Here is a 21,795-nt window from a genome sequence, read left to right as displayed (position 1 = left end):
TAAACAATATAAACATTAAATAACATTTACTCTTGTATCTAAAACACAACTGGTGGTTCTCAGTATCAGTTTAAACTTTCTATTGTTTTTTTGTAGATGATAATAGCCCAATGCAATATATCATTTTAGATTTTTACCTTCCAGATAATATAATTACAGTACTTAAATTCACTTACTTCTAGAGATTCTGAGACTGGGATTTTATGGCACCACTAATTTAAAAAAGAGAGTAGAAGAGAAGGATGTAGGACATATATTTCTCTTTTTAAAAATTTCTCTCCTTTTTCCAATTTTCTACCTGACTGATGATACCCAATGAAAGGAAGAGAAATTCATTTCTTTAAAATTAGTATTAACTAACCCTGATAACTTAATTTCAACCTTAGCATCCTGACTATGCTAAAACTTAATGGATGATGGGTTTTGTTGCAGATATAATGCTAACAGGTTCTTTAACAATGCAGTGTTTTCTCTGTTATCTTTTACTGTCTTTTCTGAGCCATTTTCTCCTTTTCTGCCCCCTTTATCTAATGATTTTGGTGCCCGCCACTGTCACACTGCCCTTGGATGGCCAGATTCTGCTGTGGCTCAGTCCATGTTACCTTCACCGTGGTGCGCCAACATGCAGCATGTGTTATTTTGTGGTCAGTTTAAAAACTTTATTTTCCAGTTGCTAATTCTCTCAACTTTTTTTGGGTTAATTCTTTGATCAAACTAATGTTAAGAAATTAGGAGAGTTGGAGGGTCTGCCTTTAAATATATTAAATTTCTCAGTGGGGAGAAATGTATGAAACAAGTACAAATAAACACACATACTGTGCATAGATCCTTTTCTTTTTATTATTTCACATAATCTCTTTATACTTTTGAGTGAGTGTGTTGATTTTTTTGTTTAAATCAATAATTGATTCTGAAACACCTCCTCCAAGTTTCTTGAGACAAGAATTTCTATCTTCTGGTTTCTTATATTCTCTTATTCCTCAGCATCTAATCCTATGCAAAACTCAATCATTTCTATGGTAGAAGGTACACATTTTCAGTTGGATCTTAGATTAGGTGAAAATTATAAAGATTATGACATCATTCTGTATAGCTTTCTTTTTCATCCTTTTTTCTTTACTCACTCTCACGTTGATCTAAGCACTTAGTTCTATTAACTTCACCTTAGAGAAGCATGTATGCTATGCGCTGTTCTTTAGCCATATGCGACTTTGTGTGACCCTATGGGCTACATAGCCCAGCAGGCTCCTCTGTCCATGGGATTCTCCAGGGAAGAATACTGGAGTGGGTTACCATGCCCTCTCCAGGAGATCTTCCCAACCCAGGGATCAAACCCGTGTCTCTTATGTCTCCTGCATTGGTGGACAGGTTCTTTACCATTAGAAGCCCTAGAGAAATGTGGGCAAGATTATTCTCAGAGAGATACTGAAGGTGAACACATTTTGTACCAGAGAGGAAAGAAGGAGTAATGAATCAGAAATCTTCTAGTTCACAGCATGATTGATCTTAGTTGACAAAGATGAAGAAGTTCCCTATGGAAATCACAATCATTCTCTCTAAGGAACATCAGGGAAGGGATGCTTATCTTTTGTCATTGATGTATCATCACCACTTACAATAGTATCTGAGACCCAACAGGAACTCAATAAATACAGCTTGACTGATTGAGTTCATTTCCTAGTTATTGGATTGTGATCATGCCGCCAAGCAGAGGTTGGAGATGCTTTTAAAGAAGCATCACAGGGAAATCAGGCCATAAGTTTGGGAAGAAGAAAAATTCAGATGAAAACTGAGTAAATTAAGTCAAGTTCATCATCAGTCTTTGGGATTATATATCATTTGAGAAATAGCATTTTTAGCTGCAGGCAGCAGCGCTCCTTAGGACACAGTCTGATCTGCAGAGTGAAGTGTAAGAAGTATTTTATCAGAAGCTGGAGATCATGTAGCTTCTAGCCAAATGATCTTCAGTTCACTGCCTCAGGCCTCATACTGTGTGCAACATTCCACATAGTACCGTAAAATTCCTGAGAATTATAATTATTAATAACATTATGAAAGAACTTTATTGTAATAATTATTGCTGTTGTATGATAATTATTACAATAATACATAATCTTCACAAAACTCTTTGTGAATTGTTATTCCAATTTTATAGAAAAGGAATCTGAGAGGGTATAACTTGCCTAAGGTCACACAGATGGTAAATGGCAGTCCCATGACCCGAAGCCCAGATTTTCTAATCATAACATTCACGCTCTTTAGCACTAAGGGATTCTGTACCATAAAAATGAAATCTCTGATAATTTACATTTTTGCTCAGGTCACCATAGTTTAACTTCACCTTGAATTATACAATTTTCCCACCAGTTGAAAATGAATATTTTTCCATCTTTCAAGCTCTATCTTTCTTGCCAAAGAACCCCTTGGAGTTTTGTATAAAACTAATCTAGGGCAGATATTTTTAAAAAGAGTTAGAAATATTGAAGCTTATCAATCATGCCTAGAAATTTTATCCTCTGGATGGTGGTTTAGTTGCTAAGTTGTATCCGACTCTTGCGATCCCATGAACTGTTGCCTGCTAGGTTCCTCTGCCCATGGGATTTTCCGGGCAACAATACTGAAGTGGTTTGCCATTTCCTTCTCCAGGGGATTGACCCAACCCAGGGATTGAACCTGGGTCTCTTGAACTGCAGGCAGATTTTTTACTCACTGAGCTACCAGGGAAGTCCATACCCTGGGAGGCAAAGACATCTCAAATCATATAACCTAGATATTTGTAAATAATGGAGTGGTGGGCATAGTATGATATGGGGAAAACATATGATAATCACATAGTGATTTTTGAGAAAAGAAACAATTCTGTCTGAGAAAGAAAGCAGAAGCCTTTAAATGTTCTGTACTCCAGCCAGGGTCCCAATATTGCCTTTGTTATTTGTGAATCACTGTTTTCTTAATACCTCTTTTTGTTGCTAAGTCATTTCTGACTCTTTGTGACCCCCATGGACTGTAGCACGCCAGACTCCTCTGTCCTCCACTCTCTCCTGGGTTTTGCTCAAATCCATGTCCATTGAGTGTGTGGTGCTGTACAACCATCTTGTTTTCTGTCGTCCCCTTTTCCTCTTACCTTCAATCTTTCCCAACATCAATCTTTTCCAATGAGTCGACTCTTTGCATCAGGTGGCCAAAGTATTGAAACCTCAGGTTCAGCATCAGTCTTTCCAATGAATATTCAGGGGTTGACCTTTTATAACTTTTTTATCCCTTTATAAATCATCACTCTTCTAATCATCTTTGAATTATTTTATCATACATGTATATATTCTTACTGCTCAAAATCCATTGTTTTGTTTTAAAGAAACTTAACAGTATTTTAAATTATTCCCTTTATTCCCAAGATATCTGCTTAATACTGAGAATCCTGGGTTTGCATAAAGGAAGAAAAAGTAGCTGCTAAGTGTCTTTATGCATGCAAGTTGCAGATTTGATGGGCCCTGGCCTGTTGGAATGCTTTCTCTTTAGGGAAAAAATACTACAGCCCTTGCAACTTTCAAATATCACTAATGCCTGAAACGTGTTAATCGGCAATAGTCACGTAAGCACTGTTTCTAGAACATTGAACATTCCTGTTGGTAGTTTGACAATCTGTCTGTTGAAAATGGAAGACAGTCATTTGAGAAAACTGCTTGTAGTCATTGGGTATCATTGATTATCTAGGTTTACCAGTGTCTGGAAGAAGGGAAATCATTGTGAATTACTCAGATTGCATGTAAATATGTTGATAAATATGCTCAACAATATTGAAATATATTATTTCCCCAAACTTGAAAAAAAGTTATCTACTGGTCTAAGGAAAGAGATAAATGACCTGCACAACACAAACCAGTCCCCGCTTTACGTCCTTCTTTAGTTTTACTCAAAGTTGCCATTTCTAACTCTCCGCAAGGTGACCTCCCCACGCATGCTCACAACAGCATTTTGCCTCTCAGACACTCCCAAATGGCTCTGAAAATTGCTGTGAAAAAGATATTTGTTCATTTCCTGAGAATCAGAATGACTCTGAAGCAGAGCACCTATGGGAACAGTTGAAATTGGATTCTCTGAGTTGTTTCCCATTTCTGATTAGTTATTCTCTTCATAAATGTATGTGATCCTGCCCCAGATAACAATCTGGACAGGAAGGAAAAGAAGAAAGGGGGCAGTGGATCACTGAGACCATCTTCAAGCAGCATTCAATGCATCCAGGCCTTGGAAAAGGGTTGAAAATGCATTAATCTGTGGCAAATGTGTGGTATTGCTTTTCTATGTCAAGTTGTTCACATCTTTTAAAAACACAGTGGACAGTATGTACTCAGAGTATTTATCATGGCACTTAACCCACTTTGAAAGAAAACTCTAATGCCCTTGGGGAGAGCTTCCATTACCAAGATATTCAATATTCATCTAGCCCTAAGTGCAACCTCTAAAGATAAAGTCCTATTTAAATAATCAATTCTTCTCATTGCTCCACCCAGCAATGACTGGAAATGACTCCAAAGAAAAGAGGAGTAGGATAAGCAACTTTAAAATAAATCCTTTTTATCTTAAATTTGAAAAAAAAATTTTTTTCTCACTCTCATCATTTGTGTTTGCCAGTGCATACTGTGAGTAAATCTATGCTTCAACAGACACCACTCGATGAATTTGTGGATTATATCAAGTCTTCTGGGTGGGGTTGGGATTTATTTAGAAGAAAAGTAAAAGCAAAGTAAAGAACATTGGATTATAAAAAACAGCTTATGACATGATTATTTTATTTAAGCAAGTCAAGTTTGCACTGAGAGGAGAGGCGTTTGAGTGTGGTCTCCGTGTTGGACATAGATCAAGAGAGTAAAATACTGGTCCGTGGTATTAGTAAGTTTCCAATGAAAGATGAGTTTGGGAGAGTAACTGGTTATTCTGATGCTACAAAAGCCCAGCAAATCTGCATTCATAGTGAAATGAGCATGCTGTGGGCCTGGAAGAGTTCCATTTTATGACAAGGCATGAATTACCTTAGTTTGTTCTTCTTTATTGATCGAGAAACTTGGCAGTAATGGAATCCTGCTTCGTTATGGTACCATGTAGAGAAAACCACTGCCAAAGTAACAATAATCAGAGGAATAATTCATGATTATAATAATTCAGGACACTTTGCACTCTATTCTTTCAATTGATCTTTACAAAGTGTGGTTTGGTGAGAGGCGAAAAAGACCTATTGACGGTTTTTCAGTGCTTCATGGGAAGTCTGTTTTTCCTTAGTTACATGGGTTTATGTGACTTCCATGTTGAATAGTGTCATTCTAGAGTATTTGAATCGTGTGCAGCAAATATTGGTCAATCTGAACCTGTCTTGTTGGATTCTGCTTCACCTTATTATTCTGGCATCTTAAACCGTGAGGTCAATGAACAGGTTCTGATCTACACATGGGCATTATTAGGTTCTAAAGCAAAACTCCACTCCCTTCAAAATACTGGTCACTTTTCACATAGAGCTAAAGTTTCCCCACTGTCCCTCCTCAGTGGGTTTCCTGTCACCCACAGGGCTCCTCGTAGCTTAAAGTTCATCAAATTCCTTTTCTAATTTTATGGTGGAAGGATAGATAAAGGACATATTTCCTGAGGCATTTGAGAAGTTTAATTGTATTTCTGTAACTTAGTTTCTCCTAAAAGAAGCCAATTTTTTTTTAAAGAGAATAATGAAGCTAAATAAAACAGAAGATTAAATTCTTCCCTATCATTAAAACTATTTTATTATACTATATGTACAATAATTGTGTATGTGCTTTCCTGCTCACCATTGATGTGTGTGTATTTATTATTTTATCTAGGTTTTTGTTTAGTCACTTTTGCACAATGAGACAAAAAAAGCAATTGTTATTCTTTAACCCTGGTTCATTAAATCAGTTAGTGCTTGGCATTGTTAATCCTACTGGGGTGAGAATGGGTGGGTATGGGGAGAGGGGTGGGTGCTTACTTTTTTCTGTTTTAACTTTTCTTATCTCATTGGTATTTACCTGCAATTTTCTTTTTTAATTCTTGATATAAAGAAGGACACATTTTCTGAAAGTATATGCAATAGATTTATCTGGGTAAAATATTTTACACCTCTAACTTTTAAATTGCATTGTATTTTTGTTTAATGTGACCACTGTCTCACAGGAGGAATGCTACCTAGAGCTAGTACACATTTGGAAAGGAGACAGGCACCCATAGAATGATAGGTACTTCTTTACTTTGACTACGACAGGAAAGAAAAGGTGTTATGCATAGAAAGCTATGCTATTTGTGTCAATCTATTAGCTGAAGGGCTTTATTCTCATTTATTCTCATTTTAGACTCTTTATTGTGTCAATGGAGACAAGACATTGTTGGAATTGGTAGCGTGTGCATGAAATACACAGGTATCTCTCATTCTTAGACTGACAAAATAGTTTGAGGAGTGTTTTAGTCTGGATTCTTCAGAGAAATGGAACCAACAAGATATGTATAACTGGATTATGTAGTAATGAAATTAGAGAAGACCTAAGATTTGCAGTGAGCAAGCTGGAGACCAAGGGAAGGAATGGTATAATTTCAGTTTTAGTCTGAAGGCAGAGATCTGTGCCGAAGCTTGAAGACAGTCAACAGAGGGCTAATTCCCACTTACTAAGACTTTTGTTACTAGTGACTCTGCTCATTTCCAAGGCAAACCATTGAATATCACAGTAATGCAAGTCTATGTCCCAACCAGTAATGCTGAAGAAGCTGAAATTGAATGTTTCTTTGAAGATCTACAAAACTTTCTAGAACTAACACCCAAAAAAGATGTCCTTTTCTTCATAGGGGACTGAAATGCAAAAGTAAGGAGTCAAGAGATACCTGAAGTAACAGGCAAGTTTGGCCTTAGAGTAAAAAATGAAGCAGGGCAAAGGCTAATAGAGTTTTGCCAAGAGAACGCACTGGTCATAGCAAACACCCTGTTCCAACAACGCAAGAGAAGACTCTACACATGTACATCACCAGATGGTTAGCACTGAAAACAGATTGATTATGTTCTTTACAGCCAAAGATGGAAAAGCTCTATACAGTCAGCAAAAACAAGACCAGAAGCTGACTGTGGCTCAGATCATGAACTCCTTATTGCAAAATTCTGACTTAAATTGAAGAAGGTAGGGAAGACCAGTTGGCTATTTAGGTATGACTGAAATCAAATTCCTTATGATTATACAGTGGAAGTGACAAATAGATTCAAGGAACTAGATCTGATATACAGAGTGCCTGATGAACTATGAACAGAGGTTAGTGACTTTATACAGGAGGCAGTGATCAAGACCATCCCCTCAAAAAATGAAATGCAAAAAGGCAAAATGGTTGACTGAAGAGGCCTTACAAATAGCTGAGCAAAGAAGACAAGTGAAAGGTGAAGGAGAAAAGGAAAGATATACCCATCTGAATGCAGAGTTCCAAAGAATAGCAAGGAGAGATAAGAAAGGATGGAAAAGACTAGAGATCTCTTCAAGAAAATTAGAGATGCCAAGGGAACATTTCACACAAAGATGGGCTCAGTAAAGGACAGAAATGGTATGGACCTAACAGAAGAAGAAGATATTAAGAAGAGGTGGCAAGAATACACAGAAAAACTGTACAAAAAGATCTTCCTGAACCAGATAACCACGATGGTGTGATCACTAACCTAGAGCCAGACGTCTTGGAGTGTGAAATCAAATGGGCCTTAGGAAGCATCACTATGAGCAAAGCTAGTGGATGTAATCAAATTTGAGCTGAACTATTTCAAATCCTAAAAGATGGTGCTATGAAAGTGCTGCACTCAATATGCCAGCAAATTTGGAAAACTCAGCAGTGGCCACAGGACTGGAAAAGGTTTGTTTTCATTCCAATCCCAAAGAAAGGCAATGCCAAAGAATGCTCAAACTACCACACAATTGTTGTCATCCTCTATGCTAGAGAAATAATACTCAAAATTCTTCACACCAGGCTTTAACAGTACGTGCACCAAGAACTTACCGATGTTCAAGCTGGATTTACAAAAGGCAGAGGAACCAGAGATCAACTTGCCTTCGAAAAAGCAAAAGAATTCCAGATAAATGTCTACTTCTGCTTCAGTGACTACACTAAAGCTTTAGGCTGTGTGGATCACAACAAACTGTGGAAAATTCTTCAGGAGATGGGAATACCAGACAATCTTACTTGCCTCCTAAGAAACGTATATGCAGGTCAAGAAGCAACAGTTAGAACCGGACATGGAAATATGGATGTCTTCCAAATTGGGAAAGGAGTACATCAAGGCTGTATATTGTCACCCTGCTTATTTAACTTATATTCAGTCTACATCATGCAAATTGCAGGACTGGATGCAGCACAAGCTGGAATCAAGATTGCTGGGAGAAATATCAATAATCTCAGATATGCAGATGACACCATCCTTTTGGCAGAAAGTGAAGAACTAAAGAGCCTCCTGATGAAAGTGAAAGAAGAGAGTGGAAAAGTTGGCTTAAAGCTCAATGTTCAGAAAACTGAAATCATGGCATCCAGTCCCATCACTTCATGGCAAATAGATGGGGAAACAATGGACACAGTGGCAAACTATGTTTTGGGCTCTAAAATCACTGCAAATGGTGACTGCAGCCATGAAATTAAAAGACACTTGCTCTTGGAAGAAAAGCTTTGACCAACCTAGACAGCATATTAAAAAGCAGAGACATTACTTTGCCAACAAAAGTCCATATAGTCAAAGCTATGGTTTTTCCAGTAGTTGTGTATGTATGTGAGAGTATAACCATAAAGGAGGCTGAACACCAAAGAATGATGCTTTTGAACCGTGGTGTTGGAGAAGACTCTTGAGAGTCCCTTGGACTGTGAGGAGATCAAACCAGCCAATTTTAAAGATATCAATTCTGAATATTCATTAGAAGGACTGATGTTGATGCTGAAACTCCAATACTTTGGCCACCTGGTTGGATGAACTGACTCCTTGGAAAAGACCTTGATGCTGGGAAAGATTGAAGGCAAGAGGAGAATGGGATGACAGAGGATGAAATGGTTGGATGGCATCTCAGATTCAGTGGAGATGAGTTTGAGCAGGCTCCGTGAGATGGTGGAGGACAGGGAAGCCTGGTGTGCTGCAGTGCATGGGGTTGCAAATAGTCGGACACAACTGTGAGACTGAACACCAAGAATAATTTTCTCCTGTGTATTGTGACCTGTTTTCTATCCAGTCATTATTTTTTTTTTTAATCATGTCTTAGTCCTTTCAGGCTTGTATAATAAAATATGATAAACAACAAAAAATTATTTCTGTTCTGGGGGTTGCAAAGTACAAGGCCAAGTCTTCAGTGGATTTGATGTCTGATGAGAGCTTTCTTGGTTCATAAATGCTTGCCTTTCAGTTGTGTTCACAAATGCAGAAAGGCAAGGGGGTCAGTCCCAGGGGTCTTTTTAAGGGCACTAATTCCATTTAGGTAGGGCTCAGCCATCACGATCTACTCACCTGTTGAAGATCCCCCTCTAAGTATCATCACATAAGTTTCAGCATATTAATTTTATTTTATTTTTTTTTTAGCATATTAATTTTAAAGCTAATGGATGAATGATGCCCACCCACCTTGGAGAGGAAAATCTACTTTATTTAGCCTATCAATTCAAATATTAATCTAATCCATAAACACCCTCATAGACATACACAGTATAATGTTTAACCAAATATCTGGGCACCCCATGACTCAGTCAAGTTGGCACACAAAATTAAACATGACAGGGGGAAGTAATAGCTATGGTCAGTGTTAAGTCCTCTTAAAATGCTTTGCTTAATTTAGCTTTCCATTGAAGATCCATGCACATTGCTATGGAAAGTGATTTGTCTCAGATCAATTCAATTCACCACACATTTGCTCTGCCCCTGCACTTACAAGATATAACACTAAGTTGTATGAGAAAACAAAGGCACGGGCATTAAAATTTTATAATCTGATACGGGGAGATAGATGTTCCCTTACTGCGGTGACAGGCAATATAATGTGACATAAGATAGGTGTAAACTACTTCCAAAGAAGACAAAAGAAGGAAGAAATTACTTCTGCTGAATCAAGGAATACATTAAGGTAGGCTCTGAATTGCTTGGACGAAGGAAGAAATATAGAGCTAAAATGGTTGATTTTGTAGTATAATAACTAATCCACTTTGAAATAAATTTGTGTCTGAAGCACCCCAGATTCTCTGGATGAGTAAATGTGAATTGTGGCAAAGAGACAGAAAAGGCCCTCTAATCCTATCCTGGGATTTGTACTGAGACATTTTTGCAAACTAAACTATTTTGATGGAAACCTCGAGGAATTCCCTGACCAGGTGATCCATGATTAGGGTATTTCTCATCCTCCCACTCATTTCCAACCATAAAGATGTCTTTCAGAAGGGGCAGTGCTCACAGAATGCCATTAACCAAAGAAAGAAGGTACATCCAAGAGGAGTATTGAAATATAAATATTGACCATTTCTCTACAGAAAATGGCCTGTGTACTATACAGAATTAATATTTTTTTTCTGAAGTCCTGAATATGGAATACAATTAGACTTTACATATATCTGTGATAAGCAATAAATTAGTATTCAGGAAACTATAATTTTATAATTTTGTAACTAGATTTTATATTTAGATTTCATATTATGTCGAAACTTATTGCAAATTCTGTTTTTTAAAGATATTCATTTATTTGGCTACATCAGATCTAGTTGCAGTACATGGGATCTTTCCTTGACATGTGTGACATTTTCTCTAGTTGCAATGCAGTTTTGGTTGTTCTGCGGCATGAGGGATCTTAGTTCCCAGACCAGGTATCTAACCTATATCCCCTGTATCAGAAGGCAGACTCTTAACCACTGGGCTACCAGGGAGATCCCTCTTTCTGGTTTTTGGATTGTAATACAATAAAACTGTACCAATCAATACTCTGCAGTATTTAATATATAATTTATATTGATTTTCCCCTATAACTTTTTATCCTTTATGACTAATGGCTATATTAAAAAGCAGAGACTTTACTTTGTCAACAAAGGTCTGTCTAGTCAAGGCTATGGTTTTTCCAGTGGTCATGTATGGATGTGAGAGATGGACTGTGAAGAAAGCTGAGTGCAGAAGAATTGATGCTTTTGAACTGCGGTGTTGGAGAAGACTCTTGAGAGTCCCTTGGACTGCAAGGAGATCCAACCAGTCCATCCTAAAGGAGATCAGTCCTGGGTATTCATTGGAAGGACTGATGCTGAAGCTGAAACTCCAGTATTTTGGCCACCTGATGCAAAGAACTGACTCATTGGAAAAGACTCTGATGCTGGGAAAGATTGAAGGTGGGAGGGGAAGGGGACGACAGAGGATGAGATGGTTGGGTGGCATCACCGACTCAATAGACATGGGTTTGGGTGGACTCAGGGAGTTGGTGATGGTCAGGGAGGCCTGGCATGTTGCGGTCCATGGGCTTGCAAAGAGTCGGACACGACTGAGTGACTGAACTGACCTGAACTGAATTGCTATAGTATATATGTATAGCATGGGAAGATGGGATAGAAAAGATGAGTTTTTATCACGGTAGTAAAGAAGGATAAGGAATACACAAGATTTAAGTGTTCTTACCACAAATAAAGTCTAAAAAGTGAAGCAGAATACTTAACAATGATGAATATAATTTATTTAGTAGCTGGTTTTGTGCTAGGGACTTCAGTATTAAGAGATGCAATATTATTTACCACCTTTTAGAGGGAAGAATCTGAAGTTGGGAGAAACATTTATGCAGACAGTAAGTGATGGAGCAGAGATTCAAATGCAAGTTCAGTTTTACTTCATTGGTTCCAAAGTTCAAAGAATTCTTTTCATTGCAAACCAGTCTCACAGAGTAAAACCAAATCCTGCCTTATATGTTTTATTATCCGGTCACCCTGTCATATACTTTTTCTGTCTTTACCTTTGCCTGTACTGATTTTTTCGTCTGTTATTGCAATGGTTTCTGGATTGCTTTTTTTACTCTTACTCTCCATCTCTGCTAGTTATAGCCTTTTCACTCCAAATCCACTCTTGTTTGCCCAGACTTGTGATAAGATAGCTGGACCCTATGAATCTCTCTCCCTTGCATTCAGGCATGTCAGGCTTTGCCAGTAGTAGGTGCTAGAAGGAACTGCAACGCTACAGCAGAGGAAAGGACTTTTCCTACTCATTCTAGTGCTTTTTTTTATCATTCTCATTTTTAAATTTCAGTAACTAGAACAATGCTTGGCACAAATGAACACTGAAACTGGATGTATGTCATAGAGGAATTAGAGCTGTTCCACTGGGCTTGGATGGGACAAGCGTGTTTGTCTTGGAGTTTAAGGGAAATAGACTTGTCCTTAATATAAGCAATCATTTATTATAACAGAAATATCTCAACAAGAAATGAGATCCTTGTGCATGTATGTAATTCATTCCAGAAACTTGTTACTCAGCAACAGCTAGCAATTCCAGAAAACAAGTCAGAATGGCTATTGAATGAATGTTGCAGGGTGATTTAAACTCCAGATGAAGAAGTCAGTATTGGTAGTTGTTTAGATCCTCTGGACACTTACATTTTATCTTTATTTCATAGATAAGCAATCCACTGTTTATGGCCTATCTTTTTAAATATCCCATTTTCTCGTGTACCTGTCAATCACTATTGTGCTCTTAAAAAAAAAAAAATCTAATAATGTTCTTGAGGCTGTATCCTTTCTGTAATATCCATAGTGAATCAGGATTCAGGATCCTACTTCTAATTTGAAGTCTTAGTCACCAGAAAAGGCACGGTTGCTTGCTGGAGAGGACTAGATTTTGATATGAACATCTGAACGTCTCATTTCAGTTTTCCCTCGTTGCCTGGTTTCCAACAAATGCTCAGATTCTCTGATGTGTAGTAGACAGTAAATCAGTGGTGTGGCTTACTTTATATTGGAAAGGATACATTCTCTCTGAAGTTTCAGGAGTAGAGCTAAATACTCGATTTTCACATTTGACCCTCCAAATTCAAATCAGTCTTAAAATAAATGTGAAATGAAACAAACTAACAATAATACAAACAAAAATTTTCTGGGAAAAATAATATAGTGGGTTAAAATCACTGATAGATAAAGTGAGACCACACTTCCTGCCCATATATATAGCTTTTCTCTCCTCTACTCCAGAACATACATTCCTTTCAGCATAAATCTATCTCCTCTGATTGAGGAAGGATTTAGTCTCCAGAGCCCAGAGGAAATCCTGTTGAATTTTAGAACCTGAAGGGTTCTGCAAATTCCAAACAGTAATTTACACCCCACAGCCAGGCAATGGTCCATCAGGTAGAGCATCCTGCTTCCTACTGTGTCTAGTAATGGATGGTTTAGGAGATGGCCAAAAATGCACCGTGATGCACCTAATTGAAAAATATTGCATCACCAAAAAAATTTCTTCTTAACTCTGGTAGTCGGTTAGTTTATTTCATGATGCCTGAGGGCTGATAACTATTTATCTCTATACTCCGGTTACAGGGAAACTCTTATTTTCCCTCAGAACACACTATTAAATTTCTCATAAGCATCTAATCTTTAATTGAATCTTATTAACCTCTTCTGATTAATAACTCACTGTAGAGTGAGCAAGTAATCACATTCCACCTTTTAGCTTGACTTAAAAACTTCCAGCCAAATTGTATACATAAAATAGCTGTCTCTGTATATTATGGGTTTCTTAATATAATACTTCTTAAAAAAAATAGAACCCGTTGGAAGTCAACATTAAAAATGTACTCTTGTAATTAGGCACAGAATGTATTATTTGGTTATTAACATACAAGGAGAGAAAGTTCAATGCGTGACTTGTGAACATTTCAAATGCACTCTGTGTTATTTGCTTAAACCTTTCAGGAACCCCATATTTCTTCACTAGGAGAAAATTGCCACTGAGCTAAACTACATTAATATGAAATATGTTTAACAATGTCCTTGCTTGGAAACTACTAACAACGTGTTAACAGTTTTCCAGGGCACTGTGGACAGTGTATTTTTTTTTTTTTTTTTTTTGACAACAAGGCTGCAAACCACTTTATGCAACTCTGTATTTCTTTCTTAAGCTGCTGGTGGGAAAACTGTAAGTAAACAATCTATGTCATCAAAGGACTCAGCACACTGTCATCGCCTTTTAGAACTGAGCAGTGTGGGCAAGGTCAAAATCTTGCATTAGGACTTGGTGCTTCTGCGGGTTAACTGCTACTCAGGCTGGGAGAACAGGCATTTGTATTTGCTGGCAGACTAATTAAGGGAAATGATATGCCAAAAAAGCTCTCCCCTCATCATGCGCTGTGGTCACACTTATTCATAGCTATGTTTGGGTTAGTGGTGGGAAGGGCTAGATGGAACACTAATCCCCTAATGATTCTGATTCTCTTTGCAAAGACAGCTGAACTTATTGCCCATTTTGAGTGAGAAGTCATCAACTATTCCCAAGATATAGTAAAACATTCAGTCAGATGCCACAGCTACTCTTCGTTCTTCTGAATGGCAACACACTGACGATCAAATATTTTGCTTATTAATATGACCAATATGACTAAAGTTGGAGTTTATTAAGGCATCACAGAATAGACATCAAGAACACAGGACTTCTAAATGGATGCCCTGGATTTGAATACTTGGTCCAGACAGTCACTGCTATATTTTTCTTGTTATTTAGTCACTAAGTCGTGTCCAAATCTTGTGACTCCATTAACTGCAGTCCACCAGGCTCTTCTGCCTGTGGGGATTTTCCAGGCAAGAATCCTGGAGTAGGTTGCCATTTCCTTCTCCAGACGATCTTCCTCACCCAGACATCTCACCAGCATCTCCTGCATTGGCAGGCAGATTCTTTAGCACTGAGCTACCAGGGAAGCCCCACTGCTATATGGCATTGGGCAATTTATTTATCATCCATTTATCTTCCTCTCAGGGTGCTCTGTGAGGGTTTGAAGTTCTAACTACATTTTCTAAATTATTGTTCCTATAGTTAATGCTATTATTGCATTTTATAATGTATAAATTATACAAGTAACATGAATCAGTAAATTATATGAACAAAACTTATTCTGCAATTAAACTAGTTCATTTTGAGAACCAGTACAAATTGGGGTTATTTGGGAAAAAGCAGAGAGAAAGAAAACTTTGATAATAATATTTTTCACTTAGAAAAAACTCTGTTTCCCTCCTTTGAGTCTCACAAACACTTTATGAGGTGCAACAGAATAGTTGTTATAAAAATTTGATTAAAAGAGTGTTTTTCACATCTAAGAACCAAGATCCTTTAGGGAAATGATGTGAACCTTCATTTGTACTGTTAGAAGGGAGTGCTAGACTAATAAAAATCTTTCCACCAAGTCCTTACCCCTGTGAATGCATGTACCACTTCTACCTGAATGGCCTTGGTACTACTATATGGTTGTATTAATGTCATCATCAAATTGTCAATAAGTGAATATCACTTCCTTAAGCCCAGAATGTGTATCTATATGGAGAAGGCAATGGCACCCACTCCAGCACTCTTGCCTGGAAAATCCCACGGACGGAGGAGCCTGGTAGGCTGCAGTCCATGGGGTCGCTAAGAGTCGGACACGACTGAGTGACTTCACTTTCCCTTTTCACTTTCATGCATTGGAGAAGGAAATGGCAACCCCTCCAGTATTCTAGCCTGGAGAATCCCAGGGACAGGGGAGCCTGGTGGGCTGCCGTCTATGGGGTCGCAGAGTCGGACACGACTGAAGCGACTTAGCAGCAGCAGCAGCAGTGTATCTATAGGCATCCTTGTAGAGTTAAACAGGCAGACTAGAATTTTTTTCTAAACTCAAATTTTTGGTTGCAAAGCAAATTTGCTAAATAGCCTCTGCCCTAAGTACTTGAGGAGAAATATGAAAATTCAAAAACCCAAAAACACAGTTGACAAAAATTTAAAATGAACCCAGCATGCACTGGCATGATTAGCATGAGATGTATAGAATGCATACTGCCAACCAGGAAAACAGAATCTCCAGGATCAAGAATAGAATATGGCATATAACAATGTTTCATGATTATTTCCTAAACACATGCACATATATACCACATTGATATCTGTTATGTTTATAAAGGATAACTTTTGATTGCTGTATTTACTAATCATTTAAATGCTTATGTTGTTGAGAAGAATTTATGTTCAATCATTGGAAATTTGAAAATAGAGAAATTTTGAAAAAAAAATCACCCACAAATCAGTCAACTGTTTTTTGATGGATTATTTGGAGGGGGGTTCTATATATAATTTTATGTCATTTGCAAATAGTGACAGTTTTACTTCTCCCTTTCCAATTTGAATGCCTTTTATTTCTTTTTCTTTAACAACTGCTCTTGCCAGGACTTCTAATACTATGTTGAATAAAAGTGGTGAGAGTGGTCATCCTTGTCTTGTTCCTGAGCTTAGAGGATTAGCTTGCAGCTTTTCACTTTTGAGTGCGGTATTAGCTGTGGGCTTGTCAAATATTTCCTTAATTATGTTGAGATATGTTCCTTCTATATCTGCTTTCTTGAGGTTTCTTTTTTTTTTTTAAGTAAATGGATGTTGAGTTTTCTCAAATGCTTTCTTTCCTGCACCTACTGAGATGATCATGATTTTTATCCTACATGTTGTTAGTCTGGTGTATCATGATGACTGATTTGTGGATATTTAACCATATATCCTTGGAATAAATTTCACCAGATCATGGCTTATGATCCTCTTAATGTTTTGTTGAATTTGTTTTGGTAATGTTTCGTTGAAACTTTTTGCATCTGTGTTCTTCAGGGATGTAATTTTTTTTGTGTGTGTGGCATATTTGTTTAATGTTAGTATCAAGGTAAAGCTAGCCTTATAAAATGAGCTTGAAAGAGTGTTTTAGTCTTTTTTTTAGGTGTTTAAGAAAGATTGGAGCTAGTTCACCTTTGACTGCTTGGTAGAATTCACTAGTGAAGCCATATGGCCCTGGACTTCTGTTGGGAGGTTTTTATTTTGCTTTTGCTTTTACTGCTAAGTCAATCTCCTGACTAGTAATTGGTCCTTTCTGATTTCCTGTTTCATCATGATGCACTCTGGATAGGTTGTGTGTTTCCAGGTATTTATTCTTCTCTTGTCGATTGTGCAATGTATTAGTGTACAATTTGTCCAGGGTAGTACCTTGTGATCCTTTGCATGTGTGTGCTATCAATTGTAATATCTTCTCTTCCTTTTCTGATTTTATTTGAGTCCTCTTTCTCTTTTCTTGGTGACGCCAGCTGAAGTTTTATCATTTTTATTTATCTTGTTTAAGAATCAGCTCTTAGTTCTATTGTCCTTTTAGTTGGCTTTTTAATGTCTGTTTCATTCATTTCTGCTTTAATCTCTTTATTTACTTCCTTCTACTAACTTGGAACCTAAATTTATTTTGGAAATAATTTTAAGCGAGGTAGCTCCTTATAGTCCTTTTCTTGAATGCTCTAGTTTTGTTTCAAGGAAAAACACAAAACAAAATAATGTATTTTGAAAATAATCTTTTCTGAAATCTTGCATTTATCAAAAGGAGAAAATCCAACTGCAATTCAGTTAATGGAATAACTATGCCTTCTTTTATTTTTCATTCACACTTTTCTTTTCTTCTATTTCCTTTGCATTTTGTATTTTGCACGCAAAACATATTTTGTGTTTTCAACACCAAGTTATCCAACATTTTTGTAAAGGTGAAATATTGTTACAGAGAATATTAGTAGAGCTCTTGAAATAATGGTGACAATAATCCTGAAAGTAATACAAGACTATACTCGTATGGATATATAACTGGTCATTATTTCAGGCTGACCAGTTAATCCATTACACTTCATATGCATTATCCTTGGAATGTCAGATCAAAAGGACAGGGATTTTGAAAGTCCTGTTCTCAGCTCCCATCTCAATATCTAGAATAGTGTCATAGGCCCTCAGTGTATATTTACTGAATATTGTTGTTAAATATATCTCAAGTTTTCCAAACAATGCAGTGAAAAAACTACTATTAAATTGCATCCTAGTTATGGGAACAGAAAGACAAATGGGTTTTATATTTTTCCAAATGTATAGGAGGTATTTGACACAAGTTTGATATTTGGATCTGCTGAATCATGCTCCAGGAAAACCACCTTCATTTGATCTAATCTTATAAATGTACTGGGATTTGTAGTATTTTTCCCCAATTACTTGTACTTATTGAGCAGTTGAACAAATGGCAGATAATATAGTTTAATTAAGACTAGAGGAATAGGAGATTGTACAATAGGAGCCAGAAGTCAAAATCAAGTCTAATTTTAGCTGTAGATTTTCTTTTAATCCACACTTCCTGGAATGTGAAAAATGGGATCAAGTTGAGATATAAATTCTGTATGTTATCCAATGTTCATTGTATGACTATGTGTGTGTGTATATACATATATATGAGAGAGAAGTGTATTTAAGGAGCTAATTGCGATGTCATAGAATTATTTTCCCATGGATGATCCCATCTGTTACAGTTATAGTGCTTCATTCATCTAAGGAAACCCCATCTAATCCCCACAATAATACTACCAAATGTGTGTGCTTGCATACTCTTGCTTCAGTCATGTCTGACTCGTTGCAAACTTAAGGATGGTAGCCCACCAGTCTCCTCTGTCCATGGGATTTTCCAGAGAAGAATAGCCCTGCCCTCCTTTGGAAGATCTTCCCGACCAAGAGATCCAACCCAAGTCTCCTGCATTGCAGATGAATTCTTTACCAAGAGCACCACCTGGAAAACCCCGATTCTACCAAATGCATACTTCAATAATTATTATTCTCATTTTCCCAGTGGTGCATTTAGGTTAAGATAATATATCCAAGGGACTTCCTTGGTGGCTCATTGGTAAAGAATCTGCCTATCAGTGCAGAAGATGTGGGTTCGATCCCTGTGTTGGGAATATCCCCTGGAGAAGGAAATGACAACCCACTCTAGTGTTTTGCCTGGAAATCCCAAGGACAGAGGGGCCTTGTGGGCTGCAGTCCATGGGGTCACAAAGAGTCCAACAGGACATAGAGGCTGAACAATAACAGGAAGATCGCCAAGATAACACAGGTAGTAAGCAGGAAAACTAGAGTTTAAAGTAAGATCTCATGCTCCTCAGTTTTGCTGCTAAGATGTGAGGCCCACTTATTAACCCCAAGTAAGGTATTTCCTTCTGAAAAAGGGAAGAGAAAGGGTCCACTGCCATGCTGATCACTAGCGTAATATCCAAAAGTAAGATCCAAGTCACATAACAGATAATCTAATGGTATTTTTAACTATTCTTCTAAACTCTGAATTACTGTAAATGAAACCTTATCTGTTGCATTGTAAATTGTATTCCATTTCAGATGCACGATCACAGTAAGTCCTCTTTTTCTAAGAAAGCAAATTTTTTTTTTTTTTTTATTGCTTTGCAAGCCAATACTCATTTCATGTGGAAACTGCATTTATTATTTTGGATATCAAGCCTTAATAATAAACTGAGCTATTTTCTATCGTGATATTAATTCACATGCATATCTGAAGCAACCCCTGGGGGCTTTGTGAGCATCTGAATATAGATACCACAGATTCCTTCCTTAGCTAGCCATCTCTGGCGTGTGTCCTGATGGCGACTGTTCAACCACACATTGGTGAGTGATATTTGGAAATGTCAGAGCTAGCAAAGAAAATGAAATCTGCAATAGAAACCTCACCCAGAAGTTCCAGCGAGGCTATCTCTTGTGAGATCGTTAGAGAGGCAGCCGGCCAAGTCCCAGTGCTGTCTCGGCAGTCAGATGAACACGTTTCCGTGTGAGAGTGACCATTGGCAGTGGCCGTAGGAGCCTGCAAGGAAACGCAGCTCGCTTCGCACTTGACTGGGCGCCCTCCCTGCTTTGTGCAAAGGCCTGACTTCTGTTTGGTTGCCCAGACAGACAGAGTTTCTTAAAGTATTGAAATGTAGCCACAGATTGGGTCTGTTTATTCTAAACTCTCATCAGCTTTTCAAATGTGTGTAGTTCCCTAAGGCTTCACTGGGAGCACTAGGACACATAAGGGCATTATCAAACTGAGAAGAGCGTGATGAAACGCTAGAGAAACCTTCTTGGCATGAAAAAATAATTATCCAGAATGTAATGCTGGGGCTGTCCCTTGTCTTTTCCTTGCTTACTTTCTTCTTTAATTTTTAAATAAAAAAAAATGTGCTTATTGTTAAGAGTTAAGAGTTTCTTTATCCTCCGATCATTGTGGCCATCAGTAGGGACAGGGTAGCTATGGGGAGAAAATAGGACAAAGGGCCCTGTAAGCAGGGCTTCCGGCCGGAGTGCCTACGGTACCCAGAACCAGCACCAGAAGCAGCCAGGTGCTTTCCGCCCTGTGTGTGGGATTGCTCTTCAGTAATATGAGAATTCAATGATCTCTAGAGATCTAGTTTCTCCCATGTAATTTAATGATATTTTTTTTTTCTTTGAAATATCATTCCGCTTTTCTGAGAAGATCACTCAGCACACTCAACATAATAGCTTCATAGAAGGGAAATCTATAATTCCTAGAATCCTTTTTGTGCATCTCTGCCTGTGTCTGTAGATGTATGCACGTGCTATATGGATTAGATCTTCAATTGGAGTGCTTTTATGTATTTGAAATATGTGTTATAATTTATAGATGTCCTTCAAATAGACACCCTTCAAGTGTTAGCTCCCTTACATATTTTCTTCTTCTTCCTCTCCTTTTCCCATGTACGTTCAGTGCAGTGATGCAGCAAAGTAAATTTTTAAAAATATTCTTAATGTGAACTACACGATTAGGAACAAGTTTTTGGAACTTCCACAACTGGATATGATAATTCAAAGCACAGCTATGGATTAGCCAATCATTAAGCCATTCATCTAGCTATTATAGAATATTAGTTATGGGTTATCCAATCATCAAGCTATGTATTATCATTATCCAGTCAGGGATAATAAATATGTAAAATGTAGCTTTCTGAAGGCATCCATGCATATGGAGCCAGGACGAAAAGAGAGATCTGTGGAGAAGAGAGAAGAAATATGGGGAAACTCCAGTGCTTTTCTTCTCCAATGCTTTTCTTCTTAAAGCATACGAAACAAGGGATGAGCTAAAAATCTAAGCAAATATGTTGATAGTGTTACTTTCCAGGGAGAAAAACAGAAATGTAGTGTCCCTTGACTAAAAGTAATGCCAAAAAACATGTCTGCATTTCAGGTCAGATTCCTAAAAAACCTTTTCCTAAAGCAAAAGCTCCCTAAGTGGACCAGGGCTCATTCAGATTAAAGTCATATTACTAGATATTGAATATGGGTGATTTTCTAGAAGAAAAGTATATCCTCTTTGGGAAAAAGATAAACAGTACCTAGAGACTCTACAAGGCTTCATACACTCAGATTAGAATTTAAAAAAAAATTACAAGCATGCCTAATAACAGGAAGAAACGATTTAAAAATTCAAATAATAGAAACAGAAAGTTTCCCACATTTTGACGTTAGTTACAAATTTTAAATAACTGTGGAAAAAATGGTGAACAAATAGAACACAGTATGAAGTGTTTCCCTAGAGTATTGAAATCTACATAAAAAGCATAAAATCAAAAGAATAAAAACTATAATAATTAAAATATATTATTTTATGAGCTAAATAGCAAAATATAAACAGCAAATTAGGGGATTAGTAAACTGGAAGCTTGTTGTTCAGTCGCTCAGCCGTGTCTGACTCTGCGATCCCATGGACTGCAGCCCGCCAGGCT

Source organism: Cervus elaphus, chromosome 12, assembly GCF_910594005.1.
Source record: "Cervus elaphus chromosome 12, mCerEla1.1, whole genome shotgun sequence".
NCBI classification, from domain to species: Eukaryota; Metazoa; Chordata; class Mammalia; order Artiodactyla; family Cervidae; genus Cervus; species Cervus elaphus.
Note: the sequence above shows the minus strand (reverse complement) of the source record.